This window comes from Rattus norvegicus, chromosome 18 (genome assembly GCF_036323735.1).
Source record: "Rattus norvegicus strain BN/NHsdMcwi chromosome 18, GRCr8, whole genome shotgun sequence".
NCBI lineage: Eukaryota > Metazoa > Chordata > Mammalia > Rodentia > Muridae > Rattus > Rattus norvegicus.
Window position 1 is genome coordinate 72,337,804 of NC_086036.1, and position 22,917 is coordinate 72,360,720.

Sequence of the window (22,917 nt, forward strand, 5' to 3'; positions counted from 1 at the left end):
TATTGTAAAAGGAGGCTTTTTCATAATCAGAGGTGAGTCAAGAGGTCTAGGACACTCAGTATCTCGTAATCTCACAAGAGCAAGGAGTAAAGATCACATTTGGATCCCTAGAGGGTAGGGGACGAGTGAACACGACCACATATCCGTCCATCTATTCTTTCTTCTTTTCAATATTGCTTGATGACGGGTGGATTTTACGTGCCTGTGTGTATGTATACATACATGCATATAGCACGCATGAAGGCTAGAGGACAACTTTTGGGAGTTCTCTCCTTCCTTGTGGGTCCTGAGGCTTCGACTCAGGTTTCCACGTGAGGTGTAGCAGGAAGTGTCTTTACCTGTGGAGCTCTCACAGCAGCTGTATCCATTTGTCTTTTTGGCGTGCACTGACTACTTCCTTATCAAGGCCTGGGAACTGTGCCTTGTTAGTCAGCCAAGGACAGACCATCCCTGAGGTCCCGTGGATCTCCCGCATTGTGACTCCTTGTCAAAATTACCTCAGCACCCCCCCTCCCCCCGAAGGGTATTGCCAACTGCATTCTTGAAGGAAGCTACAGTTTAAGGCTCACCTAACCGGAAAGAGGAGTCAGATCTGTTGATTAGCAGGCCACATTCAGGTGGAAGATTCTTAGGAAACAAAAGTTGGGCAGAGGAAGAAAAGCACTTTTTTTTTTTTAAATCAAAGATATTACCTCAGAATCAAGATGCCACCAGGTGGAGTGTGTAGCCTCAGCTGAGCATATGGTTGACATTCTTCCAGTGAGGTGGAGGGTTACTGAGGAGTTGATGCTCTGGTGGTACTCAGTCGCACATAGGTTTAGATGACTCTAGTCTCGACCACAGGATGTCCCTCGTCAGGAGACTGGGGGTCTATGGCAGTCTCTTAACACAGTACTATGAATGAAAAGCCCTGGAAAGAAGCCGTGTCTGCATCGAGTGATTGATGAAAACTGTAGCAATGTGGAGATGTTGGCACGTGGCAGGACGAGAGGCTAACTACCTTATCTTTTAGCTCTCTGAATAGCCACTCCTTGTTCATCTCTGTGTCAGAGCTAACAGACTGTGGCTAGTAAAAACCCTCTTGAAATCTGTCAATGTTGCAGATCCCTAGCTCAACACCAGTTCCAAAGCTGAGAACATCACCAGACAGCACCCAAAGCCTATACGAAATCTCCCCTCCCCCCCATCTTGCTGCAACCACCTCTCTGGTGCACCCACTGGTGTGTTTAAACTTGACGTAGGACTTATGGCTTTGTTCTGTGACACTCTAAAGCTTCATGAAACTTGTCCATGTTGAAATTTGGAATTTGGGGCACCCTAATCTTTGTCCCTGGGCTATGGCCTCTCAAAATGTCTCCAGAGTAAACAATATTGTATTCCTTTGGAAGTGAAAGCTGTGTTCTGGGGACACTTCTATTCTATTTCAGGATCTTTTTTTTTTTTTTTTCCGGAGCTGGGGACTGAACCCAGGGTCTTGTGCTTGCTAAGCAAGCGCTCTACCACTGAGCTAAATCCCCAACCCGACACTTCTATTCTAAAACACTCCACAACTACAATCTAAGGGATGTGGGGAGGGGGGGTTCTGTCCACGATTCTGTGACTGGTTACTCACCTATGCTGGAAACAGGCTGTGTGTTCTTCAGATGATAATTTCTAACTGGTAAAGACCTAGCATCTCATAATCACACCTCTTAGTGACAGTCTACCCATAGCTCAGCTCCCTGCTCCCCCAAAGACAATGGGAAAAGAAAATCTTCCTCATAGTCTTGCTTTGGGGGTCAAGACAAGCTGGCAATCTATGTCAGGCCTAGTCCCTGAGCCTGTTTTTGGTAATTTCAGTCTTGATCAGCAAATACAGGGGGCTCCTCAGAAATTGAAAGAGGAGCCCCGAGAAGCTGAATGTCAGTGGGAGAAGAAGCTGGCTCTGGCCACTTCCTCCTGACCAGGGGGCCTCTGCCTTAATTGCGTAACCATCACCCTGGTCTTTTTATTTGTGCTCCCAACAGACCCACTGTCGGAAAGGAGTTCTCTGACCCCCTGTCCACTGGAGCATCACATGTACATGATTCAATTAACCTTCGGGGTGGCCCGGGAAGTTTGTGCGATAGGAGAGCCATACCTTAATTGGCAGTCTGACACAGACAATAAAGTTTGATCAGATGAAGAGGCATCAGGGACGTCATTAGCATCCTCTTCTAAAGACCATGTGGTGTGTAGAGGTTGTTTTATTTTCTGCTGGAGAAAGAAGGGGAGAGGAAACAGAGTTCATGTTTCCTGCACTTCCTGCTGACTAAATGTCACATTTTTCCCAGACCTGGGGTTGTGATGTCTGAGGTTCCCAGTGTTGTTCTTACTGCTTTGCTATCTATCAGGCGATCACTTTTCTGTTATAAGATTGTCCTTTGCAGCTGGATGTGGAAGGGCAAAGCTAAAACCTCAGCACTTGGAAGGCTGAGGCAGGCAGATTGCTGGGATCATACAGCAAGTCCGAAGCCACTTTGATCTACATAGTGATAACCTGTCACAAAACAAAACCCTTGTATTTTGCAAGAGGCATTTTGGGGAGGGGTGATCCCTTGCCAAAAGTTCAAATGGGACCAATGAGCAGAGGAGAGAGGAGGTAAGACTGCTCACTGGAGGGAGGTTAGAGGAAGGAGTGTGCACTGGAGGGGGTTTTACAGGAAGGAGTGTGTGCACTAGAAAGGAGCTTATAGGAAGGTCTGGGTGTGTGTACTGGAGGGGAGGTTATAGGAAGATGGCCTGGGTGTGTTTGTTTAATTAATTAATAATTAAGAGAGAGAGAGAGAGAGAGAGAGAGAGAGAGAGAGAGTGAGTTGAGCATCCACACAGTCTGTGAGACACACTGTGATACACACATGGAGGTCAGAGGACAGCTTGAAGAAGCTGATTCTCTCTTTCACTATGTGCATTTTAAAGGATTTGAACTCAGATCTTCAGGCTTGGCAACAAATGCCTTTACTGGCCGAGTCATCTCATGGGCCCAGGACCTTGTTATTTAAACTGTTTCAAGAATAGAAGGTATAGGAATACATGCTAGGTCAGTCTCATCTGCCTTTAGATTTTAAAATCTTGACTCTTCTGGAAAGACCTCACCCAAGGAGGAGATGAGAGGAAGCATAGCAAGATGGGAGAGGAGTGGGGAAGGGGGGGAGAGTGGGGAGGGGAAGAAGTGGGGAGGGAGAGGAAGAGGGGAGGGAGAGGAAGTGGGGAGGGAGAGGAAGAGGGGAGGGGAGGAAGTGGGGAGGGAGAGGAAGTGAGGAGGGAGAGAGTGAGGAAGGAGAGGGAGTAGGGAGGGAGAGAGAGTGGGGAAGGAGAGGGAATGGGGAAGGAGAGGAATGGGGAGGAAGAGAGTGGGGAAGGAGAGGGAGTGGGGAGGGAGAGAGAGTGGGGAAGGAGAGGGAGTGGGGAGGAAGAGAGAGTGGGAAGGGGAGGAAGTGGGGAGGGAGAGGAAGTGAGGAGGGAGAGTGGGGAGGGGGAGAAAGAGGGGAGGGAGAGGAAATGGAGAGAGGGAGAGAGAGTGGGGAGGGGTGAAATATAATGCTCTCTATAAGTGGCAGCCAATATATCTCCCCAACTTTCCTAGTCATCTCAGGAGTGAGGTTAAGTTAAGCCATACTGCTCTCATGGCTTAACTTAACTCTTTGTGCCTTACCTTTTAACTCCAGAAGAGAGGTAGACGGTGTGCAGCACGTTGAGTCATGGGTGACAGAGCTGAAGTCCAGTGTTACCTGTCTTTCCTCTGTTCTGTTTGTGTTAAGTGCTTCAAGTCCAACCGCCTGTTATTAGTGAAATCTGCTCGACTAAGAGCGCCATCTTCCAAGTTCTCCACAAACGACAGAAAGTCTACGGAGTTAATGTGTGTATTAGCTAATGTGCTTTTCAAAAGCTTTCAGATGTGTAATGTGCTAAACACGAACAATTAATTATCCCTCACGCAAAGGCACTTGAAATCACGTAGAGCCAGACCGTGTAGGCGGGATCGCTGCAGCCACGTGGTAGATTCTTTTGGAGTCAACAAGTTGTCACAAATGCGGGACAAGTGCTTACTGCGAACAAAGGGGCAGAGGGGGGAAGTAAAATAAAATTTGTTCTTCCCAAGGAGGCAAAAGAGGCCAGAACCTATGAAAACTTGATGTATGTATAGTGCCCACACTAACAAACATAGGCAAGCACACTTCACACAGACACCCATACTCCAACATGCACACAAACAAGCACATGCACACGCATGCGTATGAATCCACGCATGCACACATACCCACACACAAACACACACTCACACATTAAGTATGGAGTCACCTCTTCTTTGGATACTAGGGCCACGTGCTGAAGTGCGTGCATACAGATTAGAGCATTCACAGACTAGAGTGGAAGATGGCCTTTCAACAAGTAATTACGCGGTAACGATGTCCTCCTCGGTTTTTAATGTTGACTGGGACACAACCTAAAGTCACCTGGGGAGAGAAGAACTGAAGAATAGCTTCAATCAGATCAGCCTGCAGCCATGTCTGTGAGAGGCTTTTAAATATTGGGACTTTCCAATTGTCTCCCTGTGACTGATTCTAGCTTAATTCTATTCTGTAAAACAGACCAAAACCAACCAATCAAACAAACAAACAACAAAAAACCCTGTATGTTTCAGACTTACTTTTCTTTCACATTTACTGAAGCTTCTTTCTTTATCCAAGCTATCACCAGTTTTGGTAAGGTTTCCTGTATGCATTCTGTTTTTTGTCTATTTTGCATCAGTGAGGTCAGGCAGGTCACTGGGGTGCCTCAGCTCTCCTAGGACTTCCTCTCATTTGTTCTGAGACTCCTCCAGGGGACTCTGTCCTGTCAATGCCGCGCAGAGGTTGCTCCCCCTCCCCCACCTTTAGTTTCTGTCTGCTTTGGCTGTGTTTATTTGGAAGCTCTGCTGTCTGGAGTGTACACCCAGGCTCATGCTCTTCTTTTCCTCGAGCTCACAGGGTCATGCTCTCGAGATCCCATGATGCTCTACTGTTTCTCTAGAGCCGGTCCTTGGTGATGATGGGCCAGGCCCTTTTCTTCTTTGTTTCTTATTGTTTCTTTTCGTAGACAGCCGTGAGTTGTCTCACTTTTAGAATAGCCAGTGTGGCGGTGTCTGCCTTTTTATCAGCATGGCAGGCCGATCACAGTTAGCTTCTTGTGGGCCACTGACTGTTCTCTGCACATTTGGCTATCACTCACTCCTTTCCCTCTCCACCTTCTCTGGTGTTACTTGAGGATTTTATAACCCTTGATTTCCACTCCTCTGTTGGCATTTTGACAGTCTCTCTTAGCGGTATTTTTAGCGGCTGTTTGGGCTGTTTGGTTTTAATCACAGTACGTGGGGCTCTCACTGTCTCTCATGGAGATCTGTGTTCGCCCAGGTCCTGGCTCCTTCTGCACTGCTGCTTTGCTCTGCTGTGTCCTACGATTGCCTTTGTCTCTGGTTTTCAGAAGTTTGGCTGATTTGATTTGTTTGGATGTAATTTTGTTGTCCCACAGGCCCTGAGGAGTCTCTCTCTCTCTCTCTCTCTCTCTCTTCTTGCTCTCTGTCTCTCTCTGTCTCTGTCTCTTCCCTTTTCAATGCTTTTTTCTTATGGTCTTCAAATTGCATACTTCCTGTTGTCTTCTTTCCAAGCTGACTGGTTATTTCTTCCATCATGTTAATTCTGCAAGTGAGCTGACCCAGTTAAGTCGTTTATTTCAGAGGTTGCATTCAGTTCCAAAGCGCCCATTCATTTCTTTTAAACTGTGTGTTTTTCTGTTGGGAACTTTTTTTATCTTTCCATCCCTTTTGACACATTGGTATAATGGCTGCCCTACGTCTTTTGTGTAATTGTTGCTAATTTATTTATTCTAGCTTCAATAGGGGCTGATATCTTTCTTTTGAAAATGCATCACATTTTCCTGTCTCTCTCTCTCTCTCTCTCTTTTTTTTTTTTTTCATGTGTCAAGTCACTCTGGACTTCGGTTTCTATCTGAGTGGCATCCCAAGCCCTCTAGTGTATGGTGATTTTATGTGCTTACTTGTTATGTTAGAAGGCACTCAAACCAGTTGGGCTTAGATTCCAAGTTCTGTCTTCCTTAGGGGAATTTCCAAGTTCAGTTGGGCTCAGTTATACTTGAAGCTCCCCGTATATGTGCTTCTAGAGGCGGGTTCCGGGCTTAGTGGTGTCACATTCAGATCAGTTCTCAAATCTCGACAATCTTGCTTTTTTCCGGAGCTGGGGACCGAACCCAGGGCCTTGTGCTTCCTAGGTAAGCGCTCTACCACTGAGCTAAATCCCCAACCCCAAAATTCTTACTGCAGGATATTTTTTTTTCTTTTCTTTTTTTTTTTTTCGGAGCTGGGGACCGAACCCAGGGCCTTGCGCTTGCTAGGCAAGCGCTCTACCACTGAGCCAAATCCCCAACCCCTTGCTTTGGTCTTTCTTCTTCACCCATGCCCAAGACTCACCAACATTTCACAGAGTCACAAAAATTCTCTGTTCATCTGTCTCATCTCTGGGCTCTGTTATGTCCTCCTGCATCTAGAGGAGCCATTTGGCCTTAATGACACAGACTGAGTTTTATCTGCCTGCATTTCCACCATTCACACAACTGAACATACTCTTAATTTTCCTACCATCCTTTAGCTTGTACGTCCACCATCCCCTGACTTCTCGGTGGAGTTGAGTTTCTTTTGGAATTTTAAGTGCTCAAGTTGTTAGCACTGCATAATAAGAAGAGGTGGAAGGAAGAAAGGAAAAAAAAGAAAGGCGAAAAGGGGGAACGAGTAAAGGAAGGGATAGAGGAAGGGAGGGAGGGGAAGGAGAGAAGGGAAAGAGGAAGGGAGGGAGGAAGTAGAATATTTTCCCATGTCCCCAGCTCACAGGGGTCCTTCTCCTGGTTATTAGTCAGCAAGGCAGTGACACTTCTCTTGGGGTAGTGCTGTCCACACTGGAGTGGTGGCTCTGGTGAGTGGTGGCTCTGATAACACTCTCAGACCATATGAGAGAGGCAGATGTTATTACTGCTTCTAGTAACTTCTCCATTTGCCTTCTTTCTCAAGTTTCCCGTGTTGGTTGTTTTCCCTGCATCATCAGTGGGCAGTTGCCTCACACGTGTCTTAGTTATATTTGATTGGAGAGGTTGGCTAGCGAGAAGAGCCATTTTGGCCAGATGGTTCCATCAGTGTTCCTACAGATGTGAGGAGTAAGACCACTGGCCCAAATCATCATGGGCAAATTAATTAAAGCAGACAGTTAATTAAAGCAAGCTTTTTAAATTCATGCACATGGGCTATCTTTCCCTAAAAAGCAGGACTCAAGAGATCAACACTGGGCATGGGGAAGATAAGGGCTCTTATAGTCCAGCCATAGAGGGTTTCCAAATAGGAGATTTGTCAGGCTAAAAGTTGGGACATAGTTATAGAAACATAACAACCTCTTGGGAACAAAAGCATGCCTGCCATTTCCTGGACCAGGTAGTACAGGAACGTGTACAGCTAAGGATACATGTCTATAAGGCCAGCGGATCACTGCACATAGCCAGCTGCCCGTGGGAGCTGCTAAGTGACTTTGGGGAAGCCCCGGAGATTGACAGATACACTAGAGTCTCTGAAGAGTGCAGGGCACCCAGCTGGTTAGTGTTCTACAATGCTGTCCGGTGCCCCTCTCCCGGGATGTGGCTGCCTACCACTGGGCACCGCCCTGTTGCATCTTGCATCTTGCATATACCCCCTGATTGCTGTCCTGGAGCTGGATATAGGCAACTGCAGGCAACCACAGCGAGCCACAGCAGCTTTTGATGTACCTGAGCTCTTTTTTTTTTTTTCCCGGGGCTGGGGACCGAACCCAGGACCTTGCGCTTCCTAGGTAAGCGCTCTACCACTGAGCCAAATCCCCAACCCCACCTGAGCTCTTTCTTACTTGAAACGTGCCCAACTTCAATTTTCCTACCGTTGTTTTCTTACCGAGTCCTGACTCCTTGCCCAGCATTTTGGGCTTCTGTGACCTGGTTCTGCTTTGCGGTCCTGTCTGACACAGACAACCTCATTTTCCTTTCCGATCTCTCAGTAAATATTTCTTATAGAAGTTCTTCTTATAGAAGGTGTGTGCAGAGGTCTGGGGACTGAGGATTTCCTCAGTCTAGTCTGTATCCTGGAGCCTATTAAAACTGCAGATCTCATGTAACCACGGGACAGCCTGGTTCATAAGTAGGCATCAGTAACATGTATTCTGAGGAATTACTTTAGCTCATAACTTCCAAGGGTGCAGTACACAGCTACCTGTACTTGAACAGAGCATCATGGTGGGTTGAAACATGTGACAGAAGAGGAAGCTCACTTTGTGGTGGACAGAAAGCCGAAAGAGGGACAGGAAGGAGCTATGCTATCCAATGCTATCCAATGACGTACTTTCTTCAACGAGAGCCCACCCTCCTTTGTTGTCCCACTTTCCAGTACTCCGTTCAAGTTTTAAAACCTCCAGTGGATGAAGGCATTGATTAAATAGTAACCTTATGATCTAATTCAGTCCAGAAATGGCCTCGCAGACTAGCCTTCGAAGGAGACAGGCTTCACTCATCTTCTAGGCATTTCTCAATCAAGTTGGCAGCCGACTGTCAAACTCCCTAAAGGCTTCAGATGACATCCCCAGCTTTCAGGGTTTTCTCATGAATAGAAGAGAGGTGTGGGCAGCCACAGGAGGGGTGCACAAACAAAACCCAGAGGAGTAGTTTTGCAGAATGAGGGAGACTCATGGAACACGAAGGAGGAGCCACCAAGGAAGAGCGGAAGTGAGGAAGGTAGATCTACAGAAGGGCAGGGACACAGGCAGGCTTCTGGGAAGCAGAACTATGAGCCTGGATGGAAAGTAAGAGAATGGAATGACCATCAGGGGAAAACATGAGACACTTCCACTCAGAGAGTTTCTGCTTTCAGTTACCAGAGAAGACTTCCTCAGGGTGGGAGGGAACTGGGAGCTGAACTGGTGGTCAGAGGAACATGAAGAAAAGCTCAGAGCACATATCAAATATGCCAGTTCAAAGGAAAATGCCAACCTCCCCATAGGGAGGGCTCAGGCCACTGGCAGGAATTCCTGGTGTTAAGTTGATTGATGGCCTGGGGCTTGAACTGACAGAGCAGAGGGAGACACAGAGGAAGAAAGAGATAGGATGGGAGGGAGGGCCAAAGAGAGAGGCTGTGGTGTAGGGGTGGGGTCTGGCTCTGCTGTAGAACCTACAGCTTTCTGTGTGTGTTTGAGCAAGTCTTGTCAGCTTCTGAATGAAGACACAGGGCCCCAGGTGGAAGAGTGGGTTAACCAGTGACCTACAGATTCAAAGTTTATAACTGCTATTTTTTTAAATTTATAATTTGGTGTTCTCTGTCTCTCTCTGTCTCTGTCACTGTCTCTGTCTCTCTGTGTGTGTATGTATCTTTCTGTGTCTCTCTATCTCAGTCTCTCTCTCTCTCCCTCTCTCTCTCTCTCTCTCTCTCTCTCTCTCTCTCTCTGTGTGTGCACTCGCACTCGTGCACATACATGTAGTAGGCAGACATTGGCATCAGGTGTCTTCCTCTCATCTTCGCTTTTGAGATAGGGCCTCACTGAATCTGGAGTTCATCGCATAACTGACATTTTCGCCATTAAGACTTCAAGAAATGTGTTATTTCCTAAGTAGTTGGGTCATGTAAAATAAGCATTTTTTCTTTCCAGGGCAGGGATAGCAGGCTTAGTTGTCTTGTCCTCTGACCCATCATTTCTGGGGACGATCATCTGTTTAGTCCGTGGTCTTCCTAGTGTGGTGCTACACTGTGGGACCTTATGGGTGTTTGTTGGTTGTGTCTCTTATAAGGCAGGTGGGGATGGTGTGCTGCAGGGACCAGCCAGGTCTAGTATTGTTTTATGTTAACTCTCATGCTCTCCCATTACAATTCCACTTTATGAGGGTGCTAATATACAGATGTCGCTTTAATCTGCCTTTTAATTTCTCTCAGCTGTCCCATGAGGACATCTTTAAGTGACTCGTTTACTTAGCAGCACCTCATTTGTTTGAAAAGTATTTTTCTTTCACCACGGTGTGATCGCTAATGGCATTTGTACCGACTTCTTTACCACTTCCTGGTTTGCCCAGAGTCCAGACAACTTTACTCTTCCCAGGGTCAGGACCCCAGTCCTGGCACCATCTTGCCTTGATCACAGCTGGCGTTGATGAGCTTTCCTTTGGCTCACAAGTATGACCGAGAAGTGCAGATTATGTTCAGCCTCAGACTAAAGTAACCTCCCAGGCTCCTACAGACAGCAACTGCCAGGGGAATCACTCTGTCTTGAAGCCATATATATATATGTATATATATGTGTGTGTATTAATATATATGTATTAATATGTATGTATATTAATATATGTATATTAATGTATATAGTAATTATTTTAGAATTCCGTACAGTATACTTCGATCATATTCACACACAATGCCTCTTCCTAACTCCTCCCAGATCTACCCTATCTCCATATCTCCCCCAACTTCATTTTCCCCCTAAGTAACACATCTGTTCCAATTCGTGCTATCCTTATAATTCTGGGCATGGGGCTATCCACTGAAGTATAGCCAACCTATCAGGAGCCACACCCTTTAAGGAAACTGACTATCCCTCTCGATCACCTGCCCATGGCTCCCCAGTTAGGGGTGGGGCTCGTGAACCGTTGCAGCCTAGTCCTATCTGGGCATCTAATTATGAGGTTGAATTTGCACAGCTGCCCAGCTGGAGACACTCATGATTCCCTCACACCAGGGGAAACCTCTCTAGCCTCACACTTTGCTTGGAGTTAATCAGCCCGAGTCCCTGACACTGTCTTTTCTTAATAGGTCAGTAGCACTTGGTAATGGCCTCCCAATGTTGTAGATTTAAAAGTCACTCTGACATATTCCCCTTAGCATCGCATTTCTTACTTCAGCCTTCCTGTATCCTCCATCAGAATCCCAGACTATTTCATGGCTGAGCCCTAACCGCAGATACCGCAGGAGTATAGGACACCGGGGCTAGCAACGAACCTCTATCTGTCTGCTGCGATGTTCTCATTGCCAGCTAGACAAAAAGTGATGTTCTCAGCTCCACGGCCCCATCTTAATTCTGGGGCCTGTGGCTGTGTGGGTGGCAGATTAATCCTCAGGGTAGAGTGTGGCATACAAGAATCTTATTGGATGGTGCTCCTGACGTAAGTGGAGGAGGCAGGGTTGGGCACAGGAAGCAGTGGACTGCAAGATAGGCAAGCAAAAAGTAAGGGTTCAGCTTACCTATGGGGGAGATGGCCCTTCAGTCACCCTAGGTGGAGTTTCTACGTCTTCATATTAACCAGCCACTAGCTGGAACCCCCCACGAGGAGGCATAACCTCAGCCATGGCCGTTCTCGGTGGCCTAGGCCCGTGCTCAGTAAATGACACAGTGGTTAGCTATCTGCACTGGAATTCCTGACAGGTAGACTGTAGGCATGTCTGTCATTTAAACTGTAAATGTCAGGAAAGCTGTAACGAGCATTCTAAACACTACGTTATGTTAAAAACCACATGTAAGCGCACGCGCATGCGTGCGCATGTGCGCGAGTGCGCGCGCGTCCCGTACATTGGCAGACCAGTAGAAGACAGCTTGTCGCTCTTGGCAGGCATCGCCCATGGTGGCAGTCCTTGCGGAACCCAGCAGACCAGCCAAATAGGTTCCCCTGCTGCTCGCGCTGCTAATGTGGGGGGAGAGGGCCACTACTCTAAGGAAGGCAGCTCCTGGAACTCCGATACCCACAGGACACCTCCAAGCCACTGCGAGGCTGAAAGCAACCCCCCTCTCCACAGAGTGTGCAACTTAAGGCTCATTTCTCAGTGTGGAAAGAACAACAGTGCGGCCTGACAAAGGGATTCCAGGCATCATTAAGCCAGTGTGTGCTGGCTGTGGATGGAGAGAGGCCCTCCTGGTGCTTTGGAGATCACACCGCTGGCACCACCGGAGCAGAAAGCGGGTCCAGCAGATGGGGCCAAGGTAGCACTCAGGATTTAAGACTCTGCGCGTTAAAAAGGAAGGCCTGTCGCAAACCAGGCTACGGGAGCTGCTTACTTTTCCAAACTGTTCTATTTAGTACACACACATGCACGAACAAAGACAGTGGCTTTGGTTATGACTGCTGCACCAGAAAATATTAGAAAAAAGCAAATTTGCATTTACATGGGATACAAGGGGTAGGCGAGTTAAGGGCACATTGGAGAACAAAGTGTGAGTCAATGCTGTCTGTCCATTTGGAATTGAGTCACGTGGCAGGCAGCGCTATTTAATCATGACCACTTCTAAAACCGCTTTTTCCTGAACCTGTATCTGATTCTTCATTCATCCTCCCACCCAGCCCACCCACCCACCCAACAAGCAAACAATTGAAAGCTTAGCGCTGTGCCCTTCTGTAGGGAAGGGCTGGACCCCAGCCCTCTGCCCTAATAGAAACTAAAACCAGGGGGCCATTTGATGCTGCCTTGATCTTGCTGTCTCTGATATCTTCCAAATGTATTTGCTATTTGCTCCCGAGTCCCCGCAGACCCCCGCTGTTCCCAATTGTCCGTTGCCTATTAGGAGCGGTTCCAGCCAAGGTCTTTTTTTTCTCCCCCTACTTATTCGATCCTTTTTTTCTTTCCCTGAGAAGTTTACTATGCATGAGTAACTGGCCTGTGAGACTGCTTTTGTTTGACATTTTGCATTCGTTAAAAACCAGTCATCTGCATGTTTTATAAAGCTGTGGGGGTCTCTCCCCGTGATCAGTGCTAGAAGCACTCATTAACATCTGGGGAAGAGATGGCCCCAGATAGGGGGTATACATGACCTACCCAGTGTGGGTTTAGGGAATATGTCTTACAGGGGAAAAAAAGACACCAAAGCACTTTATATTCATTGCCACGCTTGTTCACTAATAGAAACGAGTCTGCCTGCCTTTAGTACCGTGCCCTATCCCTTTCCCCTGCCTGGAATGCATTTTCTCAGCTTGTCTAGGGTGATTTCCCCTCTGGGAAGCCCTGGTCATCTCAGCCGGCTCAGACTCTCTCCTTCTCTGGGAACCGCAGGACCATCAATTTTGCCAACTTTCCCTGGGCTCCTCCTTTGCACCATGTACAGGGCAAGGCATCTCTGAGACTTAATAAAGATGAGAGATATCCTCAGGAAAACAGACCTACATTATTGGGATAAATTGTTAGGACATTTGGGAGGGTATTGTGCAGAAAGATTACAGAAGGGGTGGGGTCAGGGCTGACCCTTGCCTTTCATGATTGGGAGGTTTCCAGGAGTAACTGGTATCAGTCACATGGCCAGGAAGGCCATAAAGTCATTCTGAAGTGACTTGAGGCTGTCCTCAGGAGCCAGGGCCTTCCCAAGTGGGTTCTACTTGGCCTAGCCATTCCTGAATCACAGGAGATGGTAGCTATTGGGTGGTTTCTGGGGACCACCCTAAATTTATTCATGGGGTAGGCAGTGTCTCTGGGCCAATGAGTGATTTCAACGCACCCCATGATTTGAGAGATGTTGCAGTGTCTGCTGAGGGTCATTGAAGGACCTTGTTTGGCTTGTCACCGGTGTGTGTGGATTGCTAATGTGAGACATGTGGGCAGGACATCTCTTAAAACTCCAGGCTCTGGCTGCCCTAGTTCCCCATCCTCCTGTTACCGCACAGGCAACTATGGCAACAGGTCCTTGGGTGTATTTCTAAAGATGCCTGCTGTGGCTAGTCACCAGTGTACTTGGTCTCAGATTCCTTCCTCTTTGGCCGAGCTCCTTCCTGGTAAATTTGGTCAATAGGAGGCCCTGGGAAGCGAATGGAGGATAGGGGGAGAAGATGAGTCAGAGGACCAGGTCATCCTGCCCCCCTGCCTTTGAGCACCATCCCTGTTATGCTGCAGCCCTGTGGTCCAGACAGGTGGCCCTGGCTCCCGAGAGCTGATCAGTTCATCTCCTTCTCCCTCTATGTTGATATTCTTGACAATTCAATCTCTTCCCTACTCCCTTCTTGTTCTTTTATCTATCCACACACTCCATATAATGTCCCAACGCCAGTTATTCTATTAAACGATTTATCTTGGGTAGTTTTAGAGGCTGGGCCCTTTCCTTACTTCCTTCCTCCAACACTCATCCTTAAAACAATGTTGGATGGGGCTGAGGATATAGTCAGTCACTAAAGTATTTGCACACACAAAGGCCTGACTTTCACTGCGGGGACCCACATGAAGAAGAGTGGGCATGGTGGTCTGTGCCTGTCAACTCAGCACTGCAGGTGTGGAGACAAGTGGACCTCAGGGCACATTAGTCAGCCAGCCTCATCGACTCGGTGAGCTCCAGGCCATCCAGTGACCCTGTCTCCAAAACGAGAGGTCTGGAGAGATGGATCAGCAGTTAAGAGAACTGGCTGCTCTTCCAGAGGACCCTGGTTTGATTCCCAGCAACCACATGGCAAGTTTCAACTGTCTCGACCTAGTTCCGGGGAATTTAGTTCTCTCTTCTAGCCTCTTGTAGCAGGTGAATGATGCATAGACACAGAGGTAGGCAAAGCACCCATACACATAAAGTAAATAAACTAATAATAACAATAGCAGCAATCATAATGATACATCTGGAGGGCATTAGAGGTCTTTAGGCCTCCCCATGCATGGATGCACACATACCTCATATCTACATATATGTGTGCATAAACACACACACACACACACAGAAACATGTATAACATGGTATCTGATGGATGGACACTAAGACAATCTTAATAGTCCTGACCTCATTCTGAGAGATTAGGGTAGCAGTTCTTAACCTGTGGGTCACGACCCCTTTGGCAAATCTCTGCCTCTAGAAAATATTTACACAATGCTTTATGACAATAGCAACATTACAGATATGAAGTAGCAACAAAAACAACTTTATGGCTGGGATCAGCACAACATGAGTGTCTTAGTCAGGGTTTCTGTTCCTACACAAAACATCACGACCCAGAAGCAAGTTGGGGAGGAAAGGGTTTATTCAGCTTACACTTCCACATTGCTGTTCATCGCCAAAAGAAGTCAGGACTGGAACTCAAGCAGGTCAGGAAGCAGGAGCTGATGCAGAAGACATGGAGGGATGTTACTTACTAACTTGCTTCCCCTGGCTTGCTCAGCTTGCTTTCTTATAGAATCCAAGATCGCCAGCCCAGGGATGACACCACCCACAATGGGCTGGGCCCTTCCACCCTTGATCACTAATTGAGAAAATGCCTTACAGCTGATTCTCATGGAGGCATTTTCTCAACTGAGGCTCCTTTCTCTGTGACAATTCCAGCTTGTGTTAAGTTGACACACAAAACCAGTCAATACAATTGACCTCTTGTCAACTTGATGTGCAAACACATCACTATTAAGCTTCAACCCTTACTTTCTTATTCATCCCCAAGATCTAAATGACTGTAAAAGTCCCACAGTCTTTACAAATCTTGGATCTTAAAATTTCAATCCCTTTAAAATATCCAATCTCTCTTAAAATTCTGTCTCTTAACTGTGGGCTCCTTTAAAATACTTCCTTCCTTCACGAGGGAAAAATATCAGGGCACAATCAGAATCAAAATCAAAATCAAACTCTAACCTTCCAATGTCTGGGATCCACCCACAATCTTCTGGGCTCCTCCAAGGACTTGGGACGATTCTCCAGATCTGCCCTTTGTAGCACACACCTTGTCTTCTAGGCTCCAGCTGTCTGTACTCCACTGCTGCTGCTGTTCTTGGTGGTCATCTCATGGTACTGGCATCTCCAAAACACTGCTGATTTCTACTGTAACTAGGCTTCACCAATAGCCTCTCATAGGCTCTCTTCATGGTGCCAAGCCTCAGCTGCTCTTCATGACCCCTTCACCCTTTCAAAACCAGTAGCACCTGGGTGACTCTTACACATTACCAAATCCATCCACGGCACTTGGTATAACCTTGGCTATCTCTGGAATACAACCTGTCTGTGCTCTCAGAAAACACTTCTCAGAATATTTCACTGCAATGATGCTGGAATCTTAATCACCCTAATATCTTAGTTCCAGCTGACCAGTATCAATAGTGCCAGTAATGCAAAGGTTTCACTTTAGTAGTTCTAGTATCTCGTTAATCACAGCTGATTCTTCAGCCCCAGTTAACAAAAACCACAGAATCTTCACAATCAAAACAGCAAAGGCCCTGATAAGAGTCTTTAATCTTTCCTCTGAAATTTCACAAGCCAGGCCTCCATTGTTTGCACTGTTTTCAACATTATCGTCCAAGCTTCTACAGAACATCCCACAGAGCTCTTAACATCCGATGGCTCTTCTAGCCCAAAGTTCCAAAGTCCTTCCACAGTCCTCCCCCAAACATGGTCAGGTTGTCACAGGAATTCCCCACTCCTGGTACCAATTTGTCCTAGTCAGGGTTTCTATTCCTGCACAAAACATCATGATCAAGAAGCAAGTTGGGGAGGAAAGGCTTTATTCAGCTTACACTTCCACATTTCTGTTCATCACCAAAGGAAATCAGGACTGGAACTCAAACAGAGCAGAAACCTGGAGGCAGGACCTGATGCAGGTCATGGAGGGATACTGCTCACCAGCTTGCTTCCCTTGCCTTGCTCAGATTGCTCTCTTATAGAACCCAGGACCACCAGCTCAGGGATGGCACTACCCACAATGGGTTGGGCCCTCCCACTCTTGATCACTAATTGAGAAAATGCCTTACAGCTGGATCTCATGGAGGCATTTCCTCAACTGAGGCTCCTTTCTCGGTGATAATTCTAGCTTGTGTCAATTGACACACAAAACCAGCCAGTACAACAAGGAACTGTATTAAAGGGCTGTAGTATTAGGGAGGTTGGGGACCAATGTGCTAAAGTGAGGTAATGATGGATCGATGATTGGCAGGACCAGGACTAGGACTAGCTGAGTTATCCATTCCTCTTGCTCTCTATTTAAACCTAAATATCAGGACCCAAAAGACAAACTTGGGGTGTGTATGTGTATTCTGAGGAATCACTAGCCCTTTTTGTTCATTTTCTCAACATGACCACACTGAATGGAATCTCTTTTCTCTAATTTCCAGTATTTTTTTAATTGGCTTATTGAGGATCAACAGCAGGGCCCAGGCTCGGGCTTTAGCACCTCTGAGAACTTCATGGTTGCACTAAGATGGCTTGGAATTGCCAGTGCCTCTTCCCTAGCAGAAACCAACACTCGCTGGAAGAAGACAACATTATCTAGGATCCAATCAGTTTCCATAAGTCTGACACTCACAAAAAATAACCAGGTATACAGGATGACAAGACAGCATGGCAAGAATGCCCACAATATGCAGTGCACCCTAGGGACTGATTGAGGTGTGCGTTGTTAGGAGTTGGATCTTACCTTACAATGGGGATTATGTCCAGAGAGTTAGAAAGACTGACCATTTGGTGGGGAACATAGACTCACTAAAAAGTCTAAAACCACTAAAATATGCAAACCGAAATCATGAACTCATGAAATAATGTGTTGAAGACAAAATATAGAACTGTGAATTATATTGCATGTGAGTGTTCACTTTGAAGCATGGAGAGAAAAGTCACAGGAAGGAACGCATATTCGTCATGCATATTCATAACTCTGAGGGGGCCTGCTCTCCTCGCCTGTGAGATGGAGGAGTAACGATACCCTTCTTGTTGAATAGATAGAAATATACTCAAAACATAAAACTGTATAGAAATTTATAAAGGGTGCAGACGATTTGCTGTCACGTCGTCGATGCCTCCCAAAGATTTTTCTTTAGCAATTTACCCTTGACATTGTTTTCGTCTTAAGTCTGCATTGCTGTCACGTGCCTGCATCGAGAGCTATGGGGCATTTTGTAGCAATGGACACCCTGCGAGTGAATGAACGTTTTCTAGAAGGCATTTAATGCGTTTTAAGTGATTATCTCTAAACACTACTGAGTTCTCGTCCACATATGTAACTATATCTGCGTATAGAGAATAACTTTTCAGATACACAGTTTCGAAAAAAGCATATACTTGAAACACATTTCTCAAAGACTTTATATTTGATACGTTAAAAAAATAGATACATATTTACAGTTTCCAAAAACGGTAGTACCTATTCACCAGTAGCCTTTGAGCCTGACTCTTCCTCTCAAACTCCAGTGTACTGTTCAAGTTTTTAAAATAGCCAACCTGATGATGTCTTGTAGTAGAGAGATAGGCGTTTTTCTTACTGAGTCAGAGATCTTTTTCTGATTATGGAAACCTAGACGTATTTCATTTTTAGTTTATGTTTCCTGGACAGTTTTGTGTCGGGTGGTTAGATTTTTCTCTTATTGATTTGTAGACACCATTTCTGTACTTAGGCTGGTAGAGCCTCGGAGTTTTTATTGCAAATATTTTTTCCTAGTTGCCTCTTCATCTTCTGCCTTTGCTCCTGGCATGTTTTCTAAGCAAAACATTTTAATTTTATGCACTCAAATTTATAATTCTTTTGTTTTATGGACTGTTTATACTCTGATAAGGCCTTCTCCCCTTTAAAATTGTTGAGATCTGATTAAATTAGAGAAATCTTCCTGCCCTTTGTCCCCTGACCTTTCTTTTCTCAAATTTTTCTTTATTTTTAAGCATTTCACACGAAATATGATCATAGCAACCCTTTATTTTCCACTTCCAAGTCCTGCCTATGTCACCAATTTCATATTTTCACTTTTGTTTTTATAACTCATTGAGTCCATGGTTAGTGTTGACCATCCGTCCTGGGTGTGACGCTGTCCATTGGAGCATGGGAAGCCTAATAGTAGCCACTTTTTCCAAATAGAACAATCCCAGCCCCAGTGACTATAGATCTTCAATACCTCAGTGAGAAGTGGAGCCTAAGTATCATCTATAGTACATAGTCCAGAGAGTGTAGATTCCACACCATCGTGCTGGAATATTTGCTGGTTAATTTGTGTAGGTGTTGTGCAGGTAATCAGAGCCGTTGCAAGATTATGGGCGAGATAGGCGGGTCATGTTCAGAAGACAGCATTCCACAGACATCTCCCATCTTCCTGCTCCTACGGTCTTCCAGTCCCGCTCCCTATGATCCCTGAGCCTCGGTGGAGATAAGGCCAATATAGATGTCCCGTCTACGGCTGGGACACTCTGATCCTCCGCACTTTGACAAGTTATCCACCTCTTTATTGACTGCTGCCTGCTGCCCAGGGCAAAAAGAAGCTTCTCTGACTAATTCCCAGCAGCTCAGGTCTGTTAGCTTGAGGGTCCAGGTGGTTTTAAGGGAAGGGTATCTAGGGTCCTCTTAGCTATCAGTGCATGAAACCGGAAGATAGAGCAAGTTTGGTCCAAGCGCCCTTACTCTTCCTTCTATTACAGATCCTGCTGTTGTTCCTCTCCAGGTTCTCGCCATCTCTGTCATCCATCCACATGCTGACTCAGCAATCCTGACTCTATTCACCAGTTAGAGAGCACGTGACAATATTCAGCACCAGTGACATTAGCGTAGGTATCCAGTCAGAATCCAGGGAGAGTCCTGTGGTAAACGGAGCCATTAGCGGACTCAACTTGGCTCGGTGGATTTCCGTTTTGCTGTGGCAGAGACAGGGTCTATGAGGCTGCAGGTAAGTATGGGCATCCATTCAACACATCAGAGCCCCTACTGTGTGTAGAAAGGGACAGGGTATGAAGTAGGAGCAGAAAGTTGAGATAAAGCAAAGGGCATTGAACTCTGTAGAGCTCGCATTATAAGCCTACCTCAGTATCCTCCAAGTAGAATCCTACTGTGGTTGCATGGTAAATAGGTGGTCATGGGTGGCTGGAAGGAGAGAGACCACTCGCAGCCAGGAAGAGTCAGGACAGGCTTCCTGGAGCACGAGGCCTCCTAACTTGGCCTTGAAGGACAGTGGAGTAGTGGCAGGCAGCGACGGGAGGGTGCCTGGGCTTCTCTGCAGTCTGGTTGAGAACCCAGCTCTTTCAGGTGCATATATTTTAATGGGGATTTATTTTCTGCATTGTTAAAGCTTAACGGTTCCCTCAAATCATACTGACACAAAGGGAAGCCAGAGCAGTTCGCCAAACAGCGGATTTTGCCCTGAGCAAAGACACTTACTTCTCCATGCGTGGAGCCGTCGTCCCCCACTGTTTCCCATAAGAGCCTGTGCTGGCTTGGCAAATCGAACAGGAGCTCTTAAACAAAAGCATCCTTCTCCGGCAAAGGAGTAACTAAGGGCTGGGTTACCCCAGGACAGCACCTGCAGGAATGTCGCGTTAATGGTAGCTGTTGGAAGCCATCTTGACCCCACTCACGGGGAGCACCCAGAGCCCAGGTGGGCCTTAACTACCGTTGTGCTTGCTGTTGGCCAACTCTGTCAGTGAAATGCCTACCTGGAAGGAGAGTTGTATGAACCCCTTCCTCTGTGTTGCTGCTGAATGACTGCAGATGCCAGTCTTCTTGGAACTTCAGTTCACCTGCTCATGGGGCCTGTGTGCTTTCTCATAGACTCTGGGGCATCTATGTAGTATCCATGGGGGGAGTACTTAGGAAGCTATGGAGAACTGGAAAGCTGGAGTGGTCTTAAGCTTTTGGATATGACCTTCAGCTTTCTTAATCATCAACAAAAGCACCAAGGCCAAGAACTCTGAGGAACAAGGTTGCATGTGGCTCTTCTCCCAGAGGTTTTCTTCATAGAGGGCTTTTAACCTGCCTTCCAGGACTGGCGTTTGTTGGTGTGTGATTTTGGTATGGTCTTTTAGTCAAACACCAGAGGGGTCAGGCCGGGCAGCTGTCCCAGTTAACAACATTATAAGTCTAAACAGCAGTGTGACAATTCAAAAGTTCATGTGCCCGTCACTCACATCCCAGGCGAGAGTGAGAGGGTACAGGAGTAATAGCACCTACAGCAATGTCACCAGGGGCTGCCCTCCCGGCTCTGAGGCTTCAGGAAGGGAGACTTGAGTCTCCATGGGAACTATCCCATTTCCTTGGCTACTGGGTTCCAACTGTGAGGGCTGGGGCTAAAGACTTCAACATTTCCTCAGTGTGGGCAATGAGGTCCTGGCTCTGCTCCAATTTGGGTAATTACATTTTTCCCTATGCAGATCGCCTCCCAGCATTTGCATAGGTAGATCTGAGGAAGAGAGGAGAGAGTAGGCTCCCACCAAACCTGCTTTTCCTCCCTTCTTAGATCCAGGCAATCGACCTGGTTTCCAACTGCAGCAGCCATAACGCTCATTCTGTTACCCTGTCCATCAGGGGAGGTATCATCTACCTAAGAACCAGCTAGGACACACACCCCATCACCCTGTCCATCTGGGGAGGTGTCTTCTGGGGAGGTGTCTTCTACCTAAGAACCAGCTAGGACACGCACCCCATCACCCTGTCCATCTGGGGAGGTGTCATCTGTTTGAGGATGTTCTGTCAGGGCTGAGATGGTGCAGAGAACAGACCAGAAGGTGCAGTAGGGAGGCCAGGATTGCAACCCTGCTCCAAGTGGGGCACCGGGGTGGGCCACTTCCGGTTGCTCAGCCCGTTCGCTCACCCCTAAATGCGGCTCAGACCAACCACAGTTTTCTATATCTTTTCCAAAAAAAAATATTTTTTCAAATTGTTTCAATAATTGCTTTTTTTTAAATTAAGAAAGACAGTAGCACACATACACATACACACACACACACACACACACACACACACAGAGACAGACAGACAGAGAGACAGAGAGACAGAGAGACAGACAGAGAGAGAAAGAGCAGGCTTTGTGACGGCCAACTATTCCTGAGCATTGGTTGATGTACCCAGTGATACTCCATTGGATAAAACTGATTTTTTTCCTTTGCCAGCAGGTATTAGTTGCAGATAGCTTCTTGGTGCTGGAACCCCATCTGGCTTAAACCATTTCTTTTGAGAGAGAGGTAAGGGATGGAGGGGGAAATGGTGAGAGGGGGAAACAGAGAGAGAGAGAGAGAGAGAGAGAGAGAGAGAGAGAGAGAGAGAGACAGAGACAGAGACAGAGACAGAGAGAGACAGACAGAGAGAACAGGGGTTTGGTAGGCAGGTGGCAGATCTGAGAGTTAAAGGAACAGTGAGAATACAATAAACATGTGTGGCCTGAAGACTAGATGGTTACATGAGGCTAGAGTAGCCCTGGAAACCAATGTCCGGAATCAAGTAATGATCTCTCTTCTTTGCCTTCCTCTGTGAAGTGGATATACTGTACTTGTACCTTGAAAGGTTGCTGTGAGTATACAGTTAATTCGCACATCTAAAACACTTACAACGACGACAGTAGCCAGCACCAGTCAGCCTTGTCCTCTAAACACTTGACATCTAACATGTACGCCTCCCAGCATTCCTAAAACTTAGGTGTGGTTGCTGTTTTCAGGGACAGAGACATTAAGTCTCTTTCCAGTAACCACAAAGCCAACAGGGCAGAAGGGGGCTCTCGATTATGATGCTGGCTTGTGTGGGCCTGTCCCGTAGTGGCTCGTCAGCATCACTGAGGTCCTTCCAGCATTGGCTTCCTGGAATTTTATATTGTTCAAGTGAGATCAGAGATGTAGCTCTTTTAGAGGGATCTGTACAAGGCTGATTGAAACTTTAAATTCTGCCACTTTCCTCTCACTTGTCTGGGCTAATTTTCTTCTCAGTGTGTTTGATTTCTGCCAACTTTCTCCCCCCCCTCCTCTTCCCCCTCCTCTTCTTCCTCCTCTTCCTCTTCCCCCTCCTCTTCTTCTACTTCTCCTCCTCCCCCCTCCTCCTTCTCCCTCCTCCTCTTTTTCCTCCTCCTCCTCTTCCCCCTCTTCTTCCTCCTCCTCCTCCTCCCCCTCCCCCTCCCCCTCCTCTTCTTCCTCTTCCTCCTCCTCATCCTCCTCCTCTCCCTCCTCCCCCTCCTCCTCTTCCTCCTCCTCCCCC